Here is a 7,952-nt window from a genome sequence, read left to right on the forward strand (position 1 = left end):
GGCCGCCCGCGTTTGCCCATGGAGCAACGGGGGTCCGCCGAGCTCGTCCTCTAACGGGGCTGCGCCGCCCGGCCGAGTTCCGGGCCCCCAGGGAGACCCGGCGGGCTGGAGAGGAGAAGGCGCCGGGGCGAGGAGCCGGCCTGACTTCCCGAGCCTCGCTGCCTGCAGTTGTGCGTGTGAGTGTATGGGAGTGTGTGTCGGTCTCGCAGTGGGTCTGTGTGTATGGGAGATTGAATGAACCTACAGGACAGACGGAGGCGCTCTGGCGCCTGGGTCCTAGTGCGAGACTGTCGCCATCGGACCGGTCAAAATAAAAGGTGGAGACTAGCGAGGCCGGGACCGCCCCTGCCCGTCCCCTCAGCCTTCCCTGCCTCTCTCCAAGACTTACCACAGAGTAGAACACTGTTTTAACCGGAATGGAAAAAAATATTTGATGTCTCTGGGTGCACCTGCATAAAAACAAACTACTTTTTTCACAGAAAAATAATACCTCAAAAATTGTCCAGCACAATGCCTGGCACATAGTTAGGTCTTCATACATGGTGGCTGCTATGACTTCAATGAAAGCCCCCAATCCAAATGGGAAGAAGGGAACCAGTATGTAACCAGGAGATCCCCCCACCCCCAACACAAACACTCCTACACACAGACACACATACATACGTAATCACGCACACACTTGCAGGCACCTGTGTGTGCCTTCACACAGCCAAATGAAATCCCAGGCCGTCCAAATCCGAGTTACAGATTTACTCACTCCTTTCCCCCTTCAAATGCAAAGTTATTTTTCAGAAGTGGGAGGAGATGTCAGCATCCCTCTCCACACTCGTCTCCCCAGCCGTGGTTCAGCTGTGCAAAGCTCACACCAGGATGCCTCCACACCGGGATCCCTTTTATTTGAGAGGCAAAAGTGGCAGCTTAGAAACCACCCCCCTCCCCAACTGAATTCCACCTTTTGCTTCTGAAGACCCCTTCCCCAGCTGACGTTGTTTGACTGCCGCTGCTGTCAGCAATCATGGATGCTTTCCAGCCCTGGGAAGTACTGGAGGCAGCAGGGGATAATTGAAGGCTGCTCTAGAGTGCCATAGGAAAGGGTTCAAATCCCAGCGCTGCTGCAGACAGACTGTGTGAGCTTGGACAAGTCCCTTAACTTCTCTTGGTCTAAGTTTCCACATCACAGAAATGTCTGATAAGATGCTTGTATATTAAATTGTATCTGACTTAGCACACGCTGGCCCATGGTAAGATCTTTTTTTTCCAATCCAGACCCAGGCAAGAGCCTGAGTCCCCTATTCTGATGTAACTTGTATCTAAGAAAGGAACAAGATGTAGTGAACAAGACTCTTCTGCACTTCCTTGGAAAATATATCTATGACAAGCCCATCTAAATATGGTTACTTTGCAAGGTCACCTGGAGTTTTCCTCCAGGGGAACCATTTATATAGAGGACAAAGACAATGCTGCCCCCTGGAGGTGTGCGATGCAGCCACCCTACTCAGAGGCAGCTTCATACACATTGTCGTAAAAACTCTTGATGGCCAGGCGCAGTGGCTCAGGCCTGTAATCCCAGCTCTTTGGGAGGCCGAGGTGGGCGGATCACCTGAGGTTGGGAGTTGGCCACCAGCCTGACCAACATAGAGAAACCCGGTCTCTACTAAAAACACAAAATTAGCCGGGCGTGGTGGCGCATGCCTGTAATCCCAGCTACTCAGGAGGCTGAGGCAGGGGAATCTCTTGAACCCAGGAGGCAGAGATTGCAGTGAGCCAAGATCACGCCATTGCACTACAGCCTGGGCAACAAGAGTGAAACTCCATCTGAAAAGAAAAGAAAAGGAAAAAGACAGGTCATGGAAACTTTTCTTTTTAAAAAAAGGAAAATACATTTCTTTGTGAAATACTCTGTATAAAACTTACAGAATATGTATACATGCACACACTCTCCCAGAGCCTTCAAGAAAGCCTTTGTGCACTTTTAAAAACATAATAACGTGTTGCTGATATGAGAGGAACAATTAGCAATTGTCATTTTAAAGCCAACGTATTCTCATTTTGGACCATAATATAATTATACCACACATACTCTTTGCTCATTTTCCATCTTGTGACCAATTTTGCCTGGGTGATCGCTGCATCTTTTAGCTACAATAGAGTAGAAGCTTCTAAGTGTTGGAGATAAAAGTTTATCTTCCATTATTAGAACAATTACTGACTTTTTTGTTTCTGTGAGAACCACGACCTGAGTTATTTGCGTTGAAATGCCTATAAACATCTAAAGATGTTAGGAAGACCTCATGTATGAACAGTTTCAAATCAGCTTTCTCCAATGCCATTTTGCAAAAACTGGCCCTTGTGTGAAACAGCTCTGATCTCTCTTGCCCCAAATGAAAGACGGTACTGAGACAATGAACCAGCTAAGCCCAAACAAAACCTTGCTTTCTCTTTAATTGCCCAGTGGTGGCATGAGTCAGATATATAGTACTGCAACATATATGCACCACCAAGGCAGGCACACGCGTGCATGAGTGCCATGGTGGGGGAAGGGTGTTTTGCAATTATTTATTTATGCCTGTTCCATCTCTCATAAGGTCTGCGAGTTTCAGAAAGCCCAGTGGGAATCTTCAAGCTGGGCCACGGATCTGACCAAAGCCAAAATAAACAATGGCTTGAAGAAAATCTACAAAAAAGTGCTGATTTGCACTATTCCCACAGTCAGCCACAGCCCCCACCATCATTCCCATGGAAAACACCACGGCTGGTGCCAAATCAAGTTTTCCCCCCATCATAGGGGTATTGTTTTTTGTTATTATGTGAGTTCTTAGCATCAGACAATGGCACCACAAGAGACACAGTGGAAGCAGGAGAAATGCTTTTTTGTTTCGTAAAGTCTGTGTTACTGTGCCCCCAGAGTCTCACATATAGTTTACTTGCATATATTCATTTTGGTAACACATATGTGGAACGACGAATGTGCCAAGCCCCCTCCTTATTTGTTTTCAGAGCCCATCAAGTGTTAAATCATATTAACATCCCATTGCTCTCTCCCTTCTCCCCCTCCGTTCCCCAATTAACAGATTTCTCTAATAAAGTTGGCCACAACAGAAAGAGTGGTGTTTCAGGGGTTATATCACAGGACAGGCATCCAGGATGCTGGGTTACAAGCTCAGCTCCATTCCCGATTAGATTTGCTTCCCAGGAGGAGCCATTCAAACCCTTTGCAACCCCCCTTTCTTTGAGGCTTTCATTTCAGAAGGAAACCGTCCCCTTTGGAAATGCTGATAATTTCTGCATAGAACAGGTAGGGGATGCGAATACAGTCACTCTAATGAAAAGACATGAACTCTTTGAAAGAAAAGCAGAAATGCCCAATGAAGTGAGCTAGAATGCTCTCAGAGGGCCCAGGATATCTTGGGTGCCCCGTCAGCCTGGGTCCTCCTTTCCCAACATTCTGTTCATTTGTTTGTTTGGCTTATTTGCTTGTTTGGTAATACCTTTCCATGGACCTTGTTTGTATATTAAAGCAAGATTGTTCTTTCTTTTATTTGCCCCTTTCCCCCCAGACATTCTAGACTCTTATATCAAAGGAGTTGTTTTGCCTATAATTATGTCTTTATGTACACAGAGGCTGGTTAGTTACTGAGAAGGTGATGGATGCGTTGCCATTGAGACCTCCCCATGTTGCATTGGGATGGGATGCTCTTCCCTCTGTCATGGACCATTTTGGCTCTCTTGGGTTCCTTAGCATTGCTCTTCCTGCCTCATCTATTTCCCGCTCACCAGCCTTTTCTGCCTAAATCCATCACTCTTCCACCCTCTAGTTTTCCTTTGGACCTTGCCAAAATGTCCTAGTCAGGTTGTTTCTTGCTCTCTGCCCTGTGGTCTTTGTACTCAGACTTGGCAAACACCATGAAGAGCTCTTCTGTCCCCTCTCTTGTCACTTGAGTCTTAATTCTCACAGCTTTCTCAGCCACAGTTTTCCTGGGTACCTTTCCCCTTTGGAAAGGAATCATCCAGCAGTTAGATGAGGAACTGGCTCACAGCTCCTTCTCCTTGGCGGCCTGACTCTTGCCTTCATTTGTTAGAAAGGAGTGGCCCTGTAGAAAGCCCAAGAATAGAGGGTTAGGAACTGTAAGACACAAGCAGAATGGCAGGAGCAAGGAGAACTGTGAGACTCTCTCCCACTGGCCTAAAAGTGCGGACCAGGCCTCCTCTAACCACTCCCCATACCCCCACCACCACCCACACACTCACCAGTGGGTATAGACATGGGCAGGCAATAAGTAGCCTCCACCCTACAGTGGTGTTCACTGGGTGTCACCTGCTCCTGGAAGCATTATCTCAGCTCTCTTGGACTCTGCCCTCCTTTCTCCTAGAACTGTGAGTCTGGCAGCCTCTTCCTGGTTCAGCAGACTCCTGGGCTTCTCCTGTCCAACACCCAGTACTTAGAGGGCTCATTAGACTATGAGCTCATCAAGGGCAGGAAGCATGCCTTGCTCCTCCTAGAATCCCCAGGCCCTGGCACCTAGCACATGCATGGCACAATACTGGGGCTTAGGTCACGAGTCAAAGGCTTGAATGCCCTTCCCTGCCTGGTCAGAGCCTTGGTGCTGGCCGTTCATGGCTTCTTGCTCCAGTGGTGAGAAAAGGCATTTGATGCTGTCTGCAAAACTATTCCTGAGTCACTCACATTAAAGTTTAAATATCTAAATGCTGTCTCCGTGGAGAAGCCAGAAACCCATTGAGCCAGATGGTTGAGGTTCCATTACAAAAAAGTGCAGAGATTCAGCTGCCCTTTCCCCTGTCCTTACTGCTGGTGACAGATCTGGTGACAACATGGGTCTCCTGTGTTATAAGATGCCTCTAATGGAGAATTTTCAGAAATCACCAGGCGGTGAAGGCTGTGGCCTGAGACTAAATTAGAAGTCAGATGGAGCTTTTCTCACATCTCCCCCATTCTAGGGTGTCTTCTCAGTCTTTCAGGCCCCAGTTCCTTTAACATCTCCTTAGTTTTTAATTAATTCAGCAAAAGTTTCTAAATTTATGTACATTAAAGTAGCAGGTATCAGTGACTGACTAGCTTAAATATGACTTTCCCTGGAGGCATTTGGAATTAAAATGACCAGTGCCTTAAGCTTTAAGGAATAAAGTTCTAATGGTAAAATATTAGGCATCAAGAGATGAAAGGGCAAGGTAGTTTGCAAGTGGCAAAGGGTTTTCCTCCTGATTATTAGCTAGCTGAACTTGTATAAGTCACTTAACCTCTCAGATAATCCGTGTTATCATCGACGAAGTGGGAAGAACAATGCTTGCCTTGCTGAAGGGGTATACATGAAGAAACTTTTGAAACTATAAAGAGTAGTGTGGGTGGCTGGGCGCGGTGGCTCATGCCTGTAATCCCAGCATTTTGGGAGGCCGAGGCGGGCGGATCACAAAGTCAGGAGTTTGAGACCAGCTTGGCCAAGATGGTGAAACCCCATCTCTACCAAAAATACAAAAAAAAATTAGCCAGGCATAGTGGTGCGCACCTATAATCGCAGCTACTCGGGAGGCTGAAGCAGGAGAATTGCTTGAACCCAGGAGGCAGAGGTTGCAGTGAGCCGAGATCACACCACTGCACTCCAGCCTGGGCAACAGAGCTAGACTCTGTCTCAAAAAACAAAAAACAAAAACACAATGGTGTGCATGTCAGGATAGAATCAGGCTACAAGAGTCCTGGAAGATTTTTAGGGAAAACAAAACCAAAAATGACAAGAAGATGGGAGAAGAAATTAGAAGACCAGGGCTTTGGGCCAACTCTTCTACTGAACTACTGTGTAATTTTGAATAAACAATCTCGTCATCTGGTGCCTCGGTGTCCTTGCTGATGAAGAGGGTGTTCCATTGCCACAGAGTCTGCCTCTCTCCACTACTCCAGAAAGCTTCATTAATTCATCTCTCCTATGTTCATGAATCGCAGACTGGGATGTCACTGCCCAGAAGTATTTGGAACAGCATGGGAGAACCATTGTGACCACATCGAGCTGGTAAAATTCTAGCCCAAGGCAAAAAGATCGGCATTTTAGGTCACCCAATCTGCCTTATCTCTGGAAAAGACTGCTTCCCATTGGTTCTTTTTTGGAAAGAAAAAACAGAAAGAAAGGAAAGTTGAAGTAGCCTCATTCCTAGTCTAGGGGCCCAAGACGCCTGGACTGAATAATCTGGAAGACAGACCCCCACCCAACTTTGTAGGATATACAAAATCTGCTGCTTCTAGTTCCTGACCTTCTGCCTGGACACCTGCCTACCACCCGCCCTGTCCTCACCTCTGAAGTCTATGTTCTCTTTCTCTTTTTTCTGTCTCTCCTACCAGTAGCCTATAAGTTGTCCCTCTCCCTTTCCTTATCCAAAGCACAATTCTCATGGGTGAAAAAGTTGATGAGCACTGAAGTGAGTATGCTTATCAGGGATAACAGATCCAGGAGCACATACTCTACATATACGTTAATTCTTTCCATCAGAGGATATTGAGAGTCTCCTGTGTGCCAGGCTTGTTCTAGGTGCAGGGACACAGCAGTGAGCAAACAGCCAAAACCTTCCAACCTCACAGGAGTTATTTCATACCCAGGCATACACATGCAGATGCATATATAAAAACAGGCCCCTTAACTGCTGTGTCTTTCAGACAATGAAATGTAAACTCAAAATTAGGGCCAGAGTAGCAGGATTTATACAGAAGGACGACTATATCCTCTCCACACACCACAGAAATAGTCATAAAAGTGAGGAATGGTTTGCTTTCATGTTTTCCTTTTCTTTCTCCTTGCTTATTCTGGAAATTAACTTTTGTTTGCATACAGCTGACCCTTTGCATGTTACAACAGTACGAAGGCTGGGCACAGTGACTCAAGCATATAATCCCAGCACTTTGGGAGGCTGAGGCGGGAGGATCACCTGAGGTCAGGAGTTCGAGACCAGTCTGGCCAACATGGTGAAACACCATCTCTACTAAAAATACAAAATCAGCCAGGCATGGTGGTGCATGCCTGTAATCCCAGCTACTCAGAAGGCTGAGGTGGAGGTTGCAGTGAGCCAAGATCGTGCCACTGCACTCCAACATGGGTGACAAGAGTGAAACTCTATTTCAGACAAAACAAAACAGTATCAAGACACACTACCTCATGTATTAGAATAGTTTAAAATTTTTCATGTCATTCTAATTCAGAGTTCTGAAGATCTCACAGATATGTGTGCCTTGCCAAAGAGTCACGTCAAAACAACTGTCTGAAATTATAACCTACCTGGAAAAGTCAGAAACATAATCAGAGGGTATTTCCATATAACTACACCTTAAAAACATCCATCCCAGACAGGCAGGCATACGAGAATAACATGTTGGCATACAGTTGCAAGAACCTGCTCTAGACTTGGGATACTTATTGCATCATTGTGAAAGTAAAATTTAGTAGAAAATACCAAACAGGGAGACTAGAATTGGGAAATTCTTCTCCATTTCCTGTGTCACGTTTCACAGTCTTCAAAGATTTAGGCTCTATCAAATCCTAGACTAAACTAGTGTTAAAGGAAAGGTCTTCTCTTGGTAGCTTTATTCTTAAATTCTCTGGACATGGACACTTTTGAGTGCATTATAAACATGGGAAATATGGTCCCATATATTGTCTTAGAGATGCTGTCATTGTAAGAGCTAATATTTATAGCATGCTTAGTACAGGCACATCTCATTTTATCGTGCTTTGCTTTATTGCATTCCCAAGATGCTGCACTTTTCACAAATTGAAAATGTGTGCCAGTCCTGCATCGAGCAAGTCTATTGGCGCCATTTTTCCAACAGCACGTGCTTGCTTTGTGTTTCTGTGTCACATTTTGATAATTCTCAAAATATTTCAAACTTTCAAATAATTATTATATCTGTTATGGTGATCTGTGGTCAGTGATCTTTGATTTTACTATTGTAATTT

Source organism: Colobus angolensis, unplaced genomic scaffold (assembly GCF_000951035.1).
Source record: "Colobus angolensis palliatus isolate OR3802 unplaced genomic scaffold, Cang.pa_1.0 Scaffold75, whole genome shotgun sequence".
In the NCBI taxonomy this organism is placed as follows: Eukaryota; Metazoa; Chordata; class Mammalia; order Primates; family Cercopithecidae; genus Colobus; species Colobus angolensis.